Raw genomic sequence first — 13,647 nt, forward strand, 5'->3', positions numbered from 1 at the left:
CAGCTGGAAAAAGAAATCTGATATTTTGTCTGCTGCATGTGTTTTACCAGGCAATACCACTATTCAGAAAGTTTCTCAAGCGAATGTTTTGAGTGTAGCCTTTAAAGGAAGAAGGGGGAAAAATTTCTTTTAGTCATTTGCAAGGGAGTGCTTTGAAAATGATAGGTTTTGGCTTTAATCAGAATTTGTGGTATGAATTCAGTGTGTCTGAAAGACTTGTAGAATTCACTTTTTTTGTGATGCTAGGGAAAGCAGGCAGAGTAACTTTTGCCACACTGGTGGGATGTTTTTGAGTGGATGTTTGTCTTATTTTAAAACAGAGTATAAACGAGGCTAAGAAAAACAAGCTGCCAAGAAATAAATGTGTTTTCCTTCATTACCGATTTGGGAGTGTAAAGAGATGGAATTAAATTTATGGGAATAATCAATGCACAAAAGATGTTGTGCTTGATACATAACTTATGTTTTTATTGATATTTTCCATTTTAAAGGGTCCCCACTGAGCTTTGGACTTATGCTGTAGTATGGGCAAGATTGGAGTTTTGTAAATAAATACCTAAGAAAAGTGATTTGTCTATTATTTTTACTATACTCTGTATTCCCCTTTCTCCCAATTTTGTACTAGAAAACTAGTATTATTTTTATAGAAGACTAGATACACTCCAAAGATAAAATATTCCGAATGCAAAGTGACTTAACTCTGTGAAAATATTAAAAATTGACACATGAATTTCTAAAGACCCAGTCATAAAAAAGCCAATCGAAAAATCTCCAGATTTTAGGTAACTGTTGACTGAGCAAATTGTTCCGTTCTGCTAGCCAAACTAGCCAAGTAAAAGCCACATTTATATTTTACCTTTCACAGGAGAACCAGATTCTCCTATCCAGTTACTTAACACACGTCTCTTAGCAGCTCACACACCAATGACCACAGTTTCATGCCCAAGATAAGCTTAAGGAGGTGCTTTGACCATATTTTAGTACAAAATAAAGTGACAATGTTAATTTTTTCATGTTGAAAAATGTGGCATTTCCTTTTCTAATTATAAAATGCTCTTCCTTGCTCAGCTAAGTGCTTTTTTTACAGTCATTTATCCACTCAAAGTGTTTCCTTGGACAAATTATTATTAAAGGTGGGGGAAGGTGATAAAGTAACTCAAAAGGAGGAAGCGGAAGGGAAGGGGGCTATTGATTGACGATATCGGTTTTAGACCCACCATTGTGGAAGGCAATTTCTGTCTCTTCCATCTGCCCCAAATTTCAAAGAGCTGGAGGGAGGAGCCCCCTTTGTCATCCTCAGCTTGTGACCTAAACCGAATTCTGAGATCGAGAGCCCTGGCTCACTTGTTTACTAGCAAGACAGTCGAGTAAAATGGGCTATTTCTGGGGAGCCAGGTCATCTATCTTATGCACCCTATGGAAGGTCTTATGGAACTCTTTGGCTTACACACTCACACATATATTCATCACTACACACCCACTCTACCAGGTATCAGCTGAAGGTCCAACCGGTGCTCGGTGGTGTGACTAAGGCAATTATCTCAGAACCATGAACACTGTTGTTCAGAAAGCAAACTGAAGGGCTTGCATGTTCTGCAAGTGGTGAGACCATTTCTCACTTTGCAGTGGTCAGTAGCAGGGCTGACCTCTCACTCAAGGGACAACCAGAAATGTGAATGGAAGCTGTATATTTAAGAGCAGTTCTGCGGAGCCTGGAGTTAGAAAAAGGATCTTTATATCTGTGGTGTTTGTTTTCCTTTGACTAAAGCAGGAAAATTTTGCCACAGGGACTGGCATATTTGAGATTCTTTTACCCATGCAAAAAGTTTCTATTTAGTTGTAGGAGATACCTGTGTTTTCTACACACGTATACAATGTAGCCAAATTTACAGCAAGTGGCTAACTATCATCACAGATGTGACACAGAAGCACTGGGGGTCCTTGGGAACTAAATTCGACTTTTAAAAATAATACTGTTCACAAAAAGATAGGTGAATCTCTCCATGACAAATTCAAAAGACATTCTAAATATTTATTCTCAGACATTTGAGGTTTGTGTGGACATCAAAATTTGAAATGGTTAAAAATGCTGCGATGGGAGCCATAGTAATAAATTTGCCCACTCTGTTTCATCTTTCTTGAGACAGAGTCTTGCTGTTGTTGCCTAGACTGGAGTGCAATAGCACGATCTCAGCTCACTGCAACCTCCGCCTCTCGGGTTCAAGTGATTCTCCTGCCTCAGCATCCTGAGTAGCTGAGATAACAGGCACCCACCACCACGCCTGGCTAATTTTCATATTTTTAGTAGAGACAGGGTTTCACCATGTTGGCCAGGCTGGTCTCGAACTCCTGACCTCAGGTGATCCACCCACCTCGGCCTCCCAAAGTGTTGGGATTACAGGCATGATCCACCACGCTCGGCCAAATTTGCCCAATCTTGAGTCTTGCCTGATTCACTTACCTTTAGGTGCCTTTTTGCAGAAACAGTGACCAGCAGTTTACCTCCTAGTATTTTCTCTTCATCTGCATACTGTTTCTAGCATGCTGAGAAAAACTCCATCTCTCTAATGTTCTAAGAACAAGGCCATATTGTAGACTCTCTCCTGCCTAAACATGCATCTCCAGGTGTATTCACTTCCTGTCTCCCTTTCTCTCTTTTAGAATGCAAGGCCATCTTGCTGTTATTTGTCTTGAAATAGTACCTAGCCAGGCTAATATTGGAAAGCCCCCAGTGTCTCTATATTTATGGAAGATTATAAAGTTAATCCCAGTTTGGGAGTGGAAAACAGAGAGGGTACCCCAGGCTAACTTGAATCATCTTCAAGGGTCACACTGCCAACTCTTCACCTTGGTTTTGAGCTCACTTTCCTCGTCCAAGTCAGAGGCAAAGGCCTGAGAGTCTGCCCATCTTAAGTTTCTCGGCAGCCACACTGGGGTAAGATCATCCTCCCTCTTAAGTCAGAAGTGCTGTGTCTGTGCTCCTGCACGGTTGCCCAGCTTCACCCCAGAGGGAGTTGCATTTCTGTTTGGGGTCATGGGATCACAAGTGTACAGTAAGGAAATGTGTTCTTGGGCTCTGGTAATGAAGAATCTTCCTGATCAGGAATCAGCACTAAGCACAGAATTGAGCTCTATGATGGAAGGTAATTTGTTCAGTGGATTCTGTTCGCTGATATAACCCAAGTCCCTAGAGTAATGCCTGCCATGTGATAGGCAATCAATCATTGACTGGATAAGTAGTCATACAATACTAGAGTAAATGCCAAGTATAGTTAGGTGTGATTTTTCTTTTCTTTTTTTTTTTTTGAGACAGACTTTCACTCTTGTCACCCAGGCTGGAGTGCAACAGGGCGATCTCAGCCCACCATTACCTCTGCCTCCCGGATTCAAGTGATTCTCTTGCCTCAGCCTCCTGATTAGCTGGGATTACAGACATGGGCCACCATGCCTGGCTAATTTTGTATTCTTAGTAGACATGGGGTTTCTCCATGTTGCTCAGGCTTGTCTCGAACTCCCGACCTCAGGTGATCCACCCGCCTGGGCCTCCCAAAGTGCTGGGATTACAGGCGTGAGCCACCACGTCCAGCCAGTTAGGTGTGATTCTAATAATCACTCATCTCCACCGCTTTATGGCCTTTATTTTCCTGAGCACATTCTTTGGTTGGCTTCACATAAAAGATGCTGAGGCCAACTCTCTGCTAATAGGATGTGCTTCCTATTAGTTACTCTTTTGGCCTGGGAATGGGCTGTTTCAAACCAGCAGTCCCCAAACATTTTGGCATCAGGGACTGGTTTTGTGGAAGACAATATTTCCACAGCCAGAACGTGGCGGGGATGGTTTCAGGATGAAACTGTTCCACCTCAGATCATCAGGCATTAGATTCTCATAAGGAACACACAGCCTAGATCCCTTGTATGCACCATTCACAATAGGGTTCATGCTCTGCTGCTCACCTCCTGCTGTGTGGCCCAGATCCTAACAGGCCACAGAGCAGTACTGGTCCATGGCCCGGGGTTTGGGGACCCCCGTTCTAAACCATCCAAATCTTTTTTTTTTTTGAGATGGAGTCTCACTCTGTTGCCCAGCCTGGAGTGCAGTGGCACAATCTCGGCTCACTGCAAGCTCCACCTCCCAGGTTCAAGCGTTTCTTCTGCCTCAGCCTCCTAAGTAGCTGGGATTACAGGTGCGCGCCACCATGCCTGGCTGATTTTTGTTTTTTTTAGTAGGGACAAGGTTTCACCAAGTTGGTCAGGCTGGTCTCGAACTCCTGACCTTGTGATCTGCCCGCCTCAGCCTCCCAAAGTGCTGGGATTATAAGCGTGAGCTGCTGTGCCCAGCACCATCCAAATCTTGCACTTGGGTTCCCTTGTGAATGCTGGTGATTTACAACTTTGCTTTATTAGTGCTTCATTATCTCTGAAAAATTGCTAATTAGATCCAGGAAGATCTTACCATATTCACCTAGCACTCAGGACTTTCTGCCTTTTGCCTCTATCTCTGAAAGGCAAAGCAAGACTATAAGCTCGTTTCCTCACCTGGAAAACAGCAGTGGATGGTCCATCTTTCCGTCTGGAATCCCTTTGCCCACCTTGTTTCTAGCTCAGCCTACCTGCTGCTTCAAGACTGAGATCCTGTAAGGTGCTTCGAGTTGCTTTTCTCATCCCTAACTACAATTTCTCCTTTCAGAGCAACCCATGACATTCTCATCCTCATTCTTGGTAATCCTGACTTTCTTGGGACAAAAGTTTTATGGAAGACAAAAATGGCAACACACCTCTAGATAAAAGTGTTGGCAGAGTTCCAATTAAAATACTGCATTCCTGGCTAGGTGCAGGGGCTCATGCCTGTAATCCCAGAACTTTGGGAGGCCAAGGCAATCGGACTGCTTGAGCCCAGGAGTTCAAGACCAGCTGGGGCAACATAGTAAGACCCTGTCTCTGAAAAAAAAAATCTGATATATATATAAATAAATAAATAAATATATATATAAATACTGCATTTCCCCTAATGCTCAATTTAAAATTAAACATAAAGCAACAGAATACACTAAGTATTTCTAAGAGAATTCATTAGCAGATCTATACCATTTATGAATGGTTTTATTACATGTTTTTTAATTGAAATGTTTACTGAGATAATTGTACATTCACATGCAGTTGTAAGAAATAATACAGAGAGATGGCAGTACACTTTGCCCAGGTTCCCTCAATGGTGACATTTTACAAAACAATGGTATAATGTCATAACCAGGATATTGACATTGATACAATCTACTGATGTAATTTGGAGTTCCCCAGTTGTACTTGTATGTGTGTATTAAGATCTACAGACATTTATCACTTACGTAGGTTCCTGCATCCACTACCAGAGTCGACATATGGAACAATTCCATTACCACAAAGATCCCTTGTGTTACCCTTAATAACCGTACACACCTGCTTCCTGCCCTCCCCGTTCGGTAGCCCCCGGCAACCGCTACTTTGTCCTCCAATTCTAAAATTTTGCCATTTCAAACATGTTACATAAATGGAATCATACAGTATATAAGTTTTTGAGATTTTTTTTATTCAGCAGAATTCCCCGAGATTCATTCAACTTGTGTGTATCAAAAGTTCATTCCTTCTTATTGCTGAGTAGTATTCCATGCAGTTCGCTTAGTCTTTGACTGGTTGAAGAACATTTGGGCTGATTCCAGGTTTTTGCTCTTATGGCTAAAATATTTATGTACAGACTTTTGTGTGAACATAAGTCTTCATTTCTATGGGACCAATGTCCAGGACGGTCATTGCTTTGTCATATGGGGCTTGCATATTTAGTTCGTAATGAAACTGTCTAACTGTTTTCCAGAGATGCTGTACCTTTTTTACATTCCCATCAGCAATGTACGAGGGCCCAGTTTCTCCACATCCTCACCAGCATTTGGTGTTGTCATTATTTTTTATTCTGGACTTTCTGATGTGTGTGTGGTGATATCCCATTGTTGCTTTTAATTTGCATTTCCCTAATGGTTAACAATTTTGAACATTTTAAAATGTATTTATTTAAAATGTATATTTTCTTTGGTGAAATGTCTGTTAAATCCTTTTCCTAACTGGATTGTTATTTTATGGTTGAATTTTGAGACTTCTCTATGCATTCTAGAGAATAGTCCTTCGTTGGTTTACACACTTTTTTTTTTTTTTTTTGAGATGGAGTCTACCTCTGTCACCCAGACTGGAGTGCAGTGGCACGATCTTGGCTCATTGCAACCTGCGCCTCCCGGGTTCAAGCTATTCTCCTTCCTCAGCCTCTGGAGTAACTGGGATTACAGACGCCTGCCACCACGCCTGGCTAATTTTTGTGTTTTCAGTAGAGATGGGGTTTCACTGTGTTGGCCAGGCTGGTCTCAAACTCCTGACCTTGTGATCTGCCCACCTTGGCCTCCCAAATATTTCCAAATATTTTCTCCTAGTCTGTAGTTTGTCTTTTTATCTTCTTTACACGGGCTGTCACAAAGCAAAAGCTTTTCATGTTGATGAGGTCTAATGGTCAATTTTTCCTTTTATGGATTTTGCTTTTGGTGTCAAGTCTAAAACTCTGTGCCTTTCCCTAGATCCTGAAGATGTTCTTTCTGCCACGGTCTTTCTCTAGGTTCTATCGCTTTATGTTTTAGATTTGAAGCCAATCATCCATTTTGAGTTGATTTTTGTAGAAAGCATGAGGTTTAGGTTAAGGTTTTTTCTTTTTTCTTTTGGATGTTCAATTTTTCTAGCACCATTTATTGATAAGACTTTGTACCTATGTTCAAAAAGAGAACTTAGCATAGTGCCAGGCACCCAGTAAGTTCTCAAGGTTTGCCACGTGTGGTGGCTCATGCCTATAGTCCCAGCATTTTGGGAGGCTGAGGTGGGTGAATCACTTGAGCCAGGAGTTCAAGACCAGCCTGGCCAATATGGTGAAACCCCATGTCTACTAAAAATACAAAAATTAGCCGGGCATGTTGGCACTTGCCTGTAATCCCAGCTACTCGGGAGGCTGAGGCAGGAGAATTGCTTGAACCTGGGAGGTAGAGGTTGCAGTGAGCTGATATTGCACCACTGCACTCTAGCTTAGGCCACAGAGCGAGACTCTATCTCAAAAAAAGAAAAATGTCAGGGTCTCATCTCCTCTTTGATGTCAGAGGAAAGCTTCTGGTCACTTTCTTGCCAGGGATTTTACCAGTGGCCAGGACGACATCAGCCTCACAGTCAAGAGCTGGGAGTATAGCCAGGAAAGGGGTGCGCCTATGAGCCTGTGGGACTGAACAGATGATCAAAGCCAGCTGAACCAAAGGTTGGAAACCTTTGGTTTCTAAGAGGCATTTAGTTAATCAATAGGACTATTGTGTGCCATTTGGAAAGAATGAGCAAGTCTAGATGTGCCATCTTTCCTGGATTTGCTCACAATAGGAGGATTGACTGATTTAAACAGAAAGCTGGGGGTGAGAGAGAGACCTAGAGTCAGAGGCCTTGATGTGCAAGTCCAGTAGTTCCTACTAAATGATGTACGTATTCACACCTTGAAAGTTCATGCCTTCAAAGGTGGCAAACTGCCACCATAGCTCACTAATTCCCAGTTGTGTTTTAAGTAACAGGAGAAAATGTACTTCTATGCTAAGCAGATTTGAGCTGATGTGGTATGAAACTTCATGTTAATCTAAGTTCAGGCTAGTTGCTAGGCAGGCGGTACAGAGTAAGCAACAGCCTGAAAATCTGCACGGCCATCCAGTAACAGGCAGGGTACGTCGCAGGGCTCTAGTAAATGGTTTTAGGGTATAGAAAAATACAAGCAGCTGATCTAAACCATCTTGTAATACAGTGCTCCATTCTACGAACAACCTGAGATCTTGAGTTCATTTGCATACTCAACTGTGTTCTCCTAAAATAACAACTATTAAAACAATGACTCCGGATCTCAGCTGATGATGGGAAGGGCAGAGGTTTTTTTTGTTGTTTGTTTTTGTTTTTTTTCCCAGATGGAGTGTTGCGCTGTCACCCAGGCTGGAGTGCAATGGCGCGATCTCGGCTCACTGCAACCTCCGCCTCCTAGGTTCAATCAATTCTCCTCCCTCAGCCTCCCGAGTAGCTGGGATTACAGGCACCCGCCACCACACCCAGCTAATTTTTTGTAGTTTTAGTAGAGACAGGGTTTCACCATGTTAGCCAAGATGGTCTTGATCTCATCTCCTGACTTTGTGATCTGCCCACCTCGGCCTCCCAAAGTGCTGGGATTACAGGTGTGAGCCACTGTGCCCGGCTGGAAGGGCGGAGGTTTCTAATCACTTATCTCTTAGAGTGTGGCCAGCACACCTCTTGTCAGTACCATTCCTTAGCTGACCCAGGAAGGAAAACAAACATTTGTTTTCTTTTTAATCACAAAGCCTGCTGTGCCACTTCTGCCAAATACCATTAACTACCCGCCTGCCGTTTAATGTCCTGGCTCACTACAGTTATTATCCTCTGTCAGGGCTAAATAATAAATGAAGAGTCATTAGTACCTGCAGTTTTGTGACTCTTGGTGTGGTCCACGGACCAGCTGGTTAGAAATGCACGCTTGAAAGCCCTGTTCCAGTCCTTCTGCATTCTCAACCAGACTCCTAGGAGATTCATACACACACTGAAGTTCCAGCAGCCACAGTCTACAGAGCATAGGATCCTTCTCACATGAGAAAAGACCCCAAAGCTGAGCCCTCAACCCTAGCTATGTGTGGAATCACCTGGGAGCTTTAGAACATCAGCTGCCTGGGTCTGGCCCTCTCTCAGACATTCTGGCGTGATTTGGTCTGCAGTGTGGGCCTTGGAAGCTCTAAAAGCTCCCAGGTTATTCTCTATACTTCCAAGGTTGAGAGCCTTAGCTGAGCTACCCAATCATATGGAAACTGTTTTTTTCCCCCAACACAGGGCCTCTGTCACCCAGCGCGTACTGCTTACTACAGCCTGGGCCTCAGGTGATTCTCCCACCTCAGGCTCACGAGTAGCTGAGACTACAGGCACGTGCCACTACACCTGGCTAATTTTTCTATTTTTAGTAAAGATGGGGTTTTGCCATGTTGTCCAGGATGGTCTCGAACTCCTGGGCCCAAGTGATTCTCTTGCCTTCGCCTACCAAAGTGCTGGGATTACAAGTGTGAGCCACTGTGCCTGGCCTGTAACTGAAAAATAGAGTTGTCCCTTGGTATCTGTGGGGGATTGGTTCCAGGATCCCCCTCAGATAGCAAAATCTGAGGATGCTCAAGTCCCTGATATAAAATGGCATAGTATTTGCAAATAACTTACATCTTCCCGTTCACTTCAAATCATCTCTAATTACTTATAACACCTAATACAATGTAAATGCTACATGAGTAGTTGTTATACTCTATCATTGAGAATAACAATTTTAAAAGTCCGTACATGTTCAGTAAAGATGCAATTTTTCCCCAAATCTCTTGGGTCCATGATTGGTTGAATCCACAAATGTAAAACCCATGGATACAGAGGGCTGACTGTATACAGATGCGCAAGCCCCATCCTGGAGGTCCTTATTTCAACAGATCTAGGTTAGAGCCCAGGTGCGTGTGCTCTTATATGGAAGCTCCAGCTGACCCTGGGCGACCGAGGCACAGCCATGGTTGAGAGTCCTGGAGCCCACATGGAGCTAACTCCTGGGGGTTCCAAGTTCCGCCTCCACAGAGTAGGGCTGCAGAGAGCTAAAGGCTATACAGCTTGTGATGTACTTTCTTGGGGATTCTGGAGTCCTTGCCCCTGGTTTCCCACAATCTTAGCCAAGGAACACAGCATCAGGTTATTCAATATCGCTTTTCAAACAGAGGCAATGGATATTCTTCACATAAGGTGTTCCTGCCCTAGTGCCATATATGCATCCCAGAAACACCTCACATTCTGAAAAATCACATGCTTAAAGTATAAGGGCTTTGGGGAAAATTAGTATCCCCAAGAGGTCACTTAGGAAACAGACCATTTTGAAACCAGAGACTAATAAAATTAAAAATGTGCCCGGAAGCTCACTTGGACTACCCAGGGAGGTGGCCCAGGCTGGCTGGAGGCCACCATGGCAGATATTAAAAACACACAGTAGAGCGGAGATGCTGGAGGTCTTTCAGATGGAGCCAGCTTGAGGGTTCTGAGACCTCAAAGACAGAAGTGGATCTCTGAGACAGCAAAGATGCTGTTAAGGTGAGCCTGGGGGTGCCGCTCAATCTGACCGTAGACACACAGGCCTGGAGTGTGCTTCTTAGGAGAGAGGACCGCTGAGGGCAGGCTGCATTTGAAGTCTGTTAAAATACAATAGGGCCCCTGCTGCCAGTGCAAAAGCTGAGTTAAAGGCTTGTTTTCCTGCTCAAATTTCTGTAATTTATTCCAACTATTCTGGTTCCCTTTGCTAAAGAAAAACTGCGTATGAACCAATGCAGCATGTTGGTTATACTGACATCATTCCCCTGTAGACTGATCTCACAGAGCTAACTCATTACAGAAACATGTCACGGCAAACAGCCTGCACTAAGGATTTGGATGCCTCGTGTTCAGGTGGTTCTGCTCTGCCTGGAGTCCCCAAGCGAGGGTCTAGATGATTCGCATTGGAATCACCTGATGAGGTGGGTCTTTTTAAAAAAAACAACACAGGTCCCTAAGTTTTACCCCAGACTTGCTGAACCTGCATTTTTATTAATTTTGAGGCAGAGTCTTGCCCTGTCACCCAGGCTGGAGTGCAGTGGCACAATCTCGGCTCACTGCAACCTCCACCTCCCAGGTTCAAGCGATTCTCTTGCCTCAGCCTTCCAAGCAGCTGGGACTGCAGGGGCCCGCCACCACGCCCAGCTATTTTTTTTTTGGAGTAGAGACAGGGTTTCGTCATGTTGGTCAGGCTGGTCTCGAACTCTTGACCTCAGGTGATCTGCCTGCTTCGGCCTCCCAAAGTGCTGGGATTATAGGTATGAGCCACCGTGGCTGGCCTGAACCTGCATTTTTAATATGCTGTCTGAGGATTCTCTTGGGCATTAGTTTGAAAACCATGGGCTCAGTTAGATGGATCTAGAGTGAATGCCACAACTTTTAGAAGCATTTCTGTAAAGACTCACAGCAGTTTGGAAACAACAAGTTTAGACTCCTGAAGTGTAACCTCCTTTGCCCTAAGAGGAAAAACAAAAACTCATGATTGGAATTTTCTTCTGCTTTCTAGTTGGCTTGCTATAAACGCAGCTTGTTCTTCACCTGTCTGGGGAACTGAAATAAATACAGATCCTGATTTATTGTAACTAATCCAAAACAGGTGTGCATTTTACAGCTGTGTTTTATTTTGAGGAGTAGTTCAGTGGCAGGAATTTGGGTGGCAACAGGGGAGGCTGGTGAGAGGAGGGTCACTTGGCAATAAGGTGGGTTTTAGTCTCTGTAACAAATCTACTGCCTGCTGTTGGAGCTGAATACCAGATACATGGCCTCTGTTGGTCTTTGTTGGTCTTCTTTGGCTATGATAGAAGATGAATTTGCATCTCTGAAAGGAGATGGAAAAAGCATTGAACTAATCAATCATATATCAAGACAAATGATAAAGCTGTGGTCATAAGATAGTGTGGGAGTGGCCGTAAATAAGTAGATAAACCAAACTGAGGAAAGAGTACAGAATCCAATACTGGAATTTGGTTTATGGATAGAAATAGTCTTTCAACTTGTAGGGAAGAGACAAGTGCTTCAATGCTGACACAATTAGCCACCATATGGAAAAGATGCCACTACCTTACGATGGATCCCAAATAAACTCTGAGGTTATTTGATCTCCGAGTTAAAATTTAAAAAAACTATGAAGTACTGAAAAAAATTTTCAAAATGATTTTCTTGATCTTGAGAGATATAAGATCTTCTTGGGACAAGAAGAACAGGCCTGGTACAGTGGCTCACGCCTGTAATCCCAGCACTTTGGGAGGCCGAGGCGGGTGGATCATGAGGTCAGGAGTTTGAGACCAGCCTGGCCAATATGGTGAAACCCCATCTCTACTAAAAATACAAAAATTAGCTGGGCGTGGTGGTGCACGCCTGTAGTCCCAGCTACTCAGGAGGCTGAGGCAGAAGAATTGCTTGAATCCGTGAGGCAGAGGTTGCATCACTGCATTCCAGCCTGGGTGACAGAGTGAGACTCCATCTCAAAAAAGAAAGAAAGAAAAAAAAGAACAGAAAAAAAGAGAAATATCAATAATTCTGATTACATCAAATTAAAATTTTTCTATAGAACAAAAATACCACAAAGAAAATTAAAGTGATACACTTCGTATATAGGACATTGTAATAGACAAAGATTAATTTCCAGGGTGCATAAAAATCAAATAAACACCCGTAACAATTATTTTTAAAAGGTAAATATATACAAAGTTTATGGAAGAGATAAATGGTCAACAAATATGTAAGAAGATGCTCAACCTTATGAGTAATTAGGAAAATACAAATTTTAAAGCTATAACATCTTTCATGAGATAAAAAAATTAAAAGTACAATATCAAGCTGATATTATGAGGAAATGGTTACATTGCCAGTAAGAGTAATTTGGCAAAATCTCGTAAAACATCTCTTAAAATCTCTTAAAACAGAAAAGGACATTAGCCATGATGCAGCAGTTTCACTTCTCAATATCGACTGAGAGAAGCTTGCATGAAGACCCAAGGAAGCATGTGACGTGTGTGTTGTAGAATTGTTTCTAAGGAAACGTTTCTAAGGAAATGTTCATGGGTAACTGGCTAAATAAAATGTGGCCTGCTCAAATGATGGACGCTTCAAAACAACATAGACTTAGAAAGGTACATTGAAGAATAATACATATGATAATGATACAATTTATGCCCTCCAACCATTCCATGGTAGTATATGTGGTTTGTACATACATAAACACATAAAATTATTTTTTAGGTCTGGAAGAACACATTCAAATGATAGGATTGACTCTGGAGAGGGAAGCAAGGAACCTGACATTTGGAGAGGTGGTTAATGATGTTTTTAAATGTTTAAGGAAATTATGTTTACTGATATTATTGAAAACTATTTTTTAATTTTTTTTTTTTTTAAAGGAAGACATAAACCAGGAGCTAGAAATCCTTGATTTTAGTTCTAGTTCTGCCATTAACCAACTGTAGATCCTTGGGTAATTTCCTTTCCTCTCTTTGGGCCTCTTTGCTCCGTGTAAACTGAAGGGGTCAAACATGGAGATCTGTAAATTTCCAAGGCCCTGAGGTCCTGTGAATCCCTAATTTTACATCAGCTGCCAAAATAAATATCAAAAAAAGTGGAAGACACTGTGGCTTTCAAGGTGAGGAATGTCTTTCTAAGCATAAAAGGAAAAAAAGAAAGAAATCTGATGATGTAAGAATTTTGCACAAAAACCCCCACCATAAACTGATATTAAAAACAAATAAAAACTTAGAAAAGCACTTGTGATGTACAAAGAAAGTGATATAAGATGAATAGCTCAATAAAAAATGAACAGGGCCGGGCGTGGTGGGTCATGCCTGTAATCCCAGCACTTTGAGAGGCCAAGGTGAGCGAATCACCTGAGGTGGGGAGTTTGAGACCAACCTGACCAACATGGAGAAACCCCGTCTCTACTAAAAATACAAAATTAGCTGGGTGTGGTGGTGCATGTCTGTA

General features: G+C 42.6%; 1 protein-coding gene across 6 annotated transcripts in view; it reads left to right on the forward strand.

Moving 5' to 3' along the window:
- Positions 1-13,647, forward strand: part of ALPK2 (alpha kinase 2) — a 142,740-nt gene that overhangs the window by 48,068 nt on the left and 81,025 nt on the right. The window lies entirely within an intron of this gene.

Source organism: Macaca mulatta, chromosome 18 (genome assembly GCF_049350105.2).
Source record: "Macaca mulatta isolate MMU2019108-1 chromosome 18, T2T-MMU8v2.0, whole genome shotgun sequence".
NCBI lineage: Eukaryota > Metazoa > Chordata > Mammalia > Primates > Cercopithecidae > Macaca > Macaca mulatta.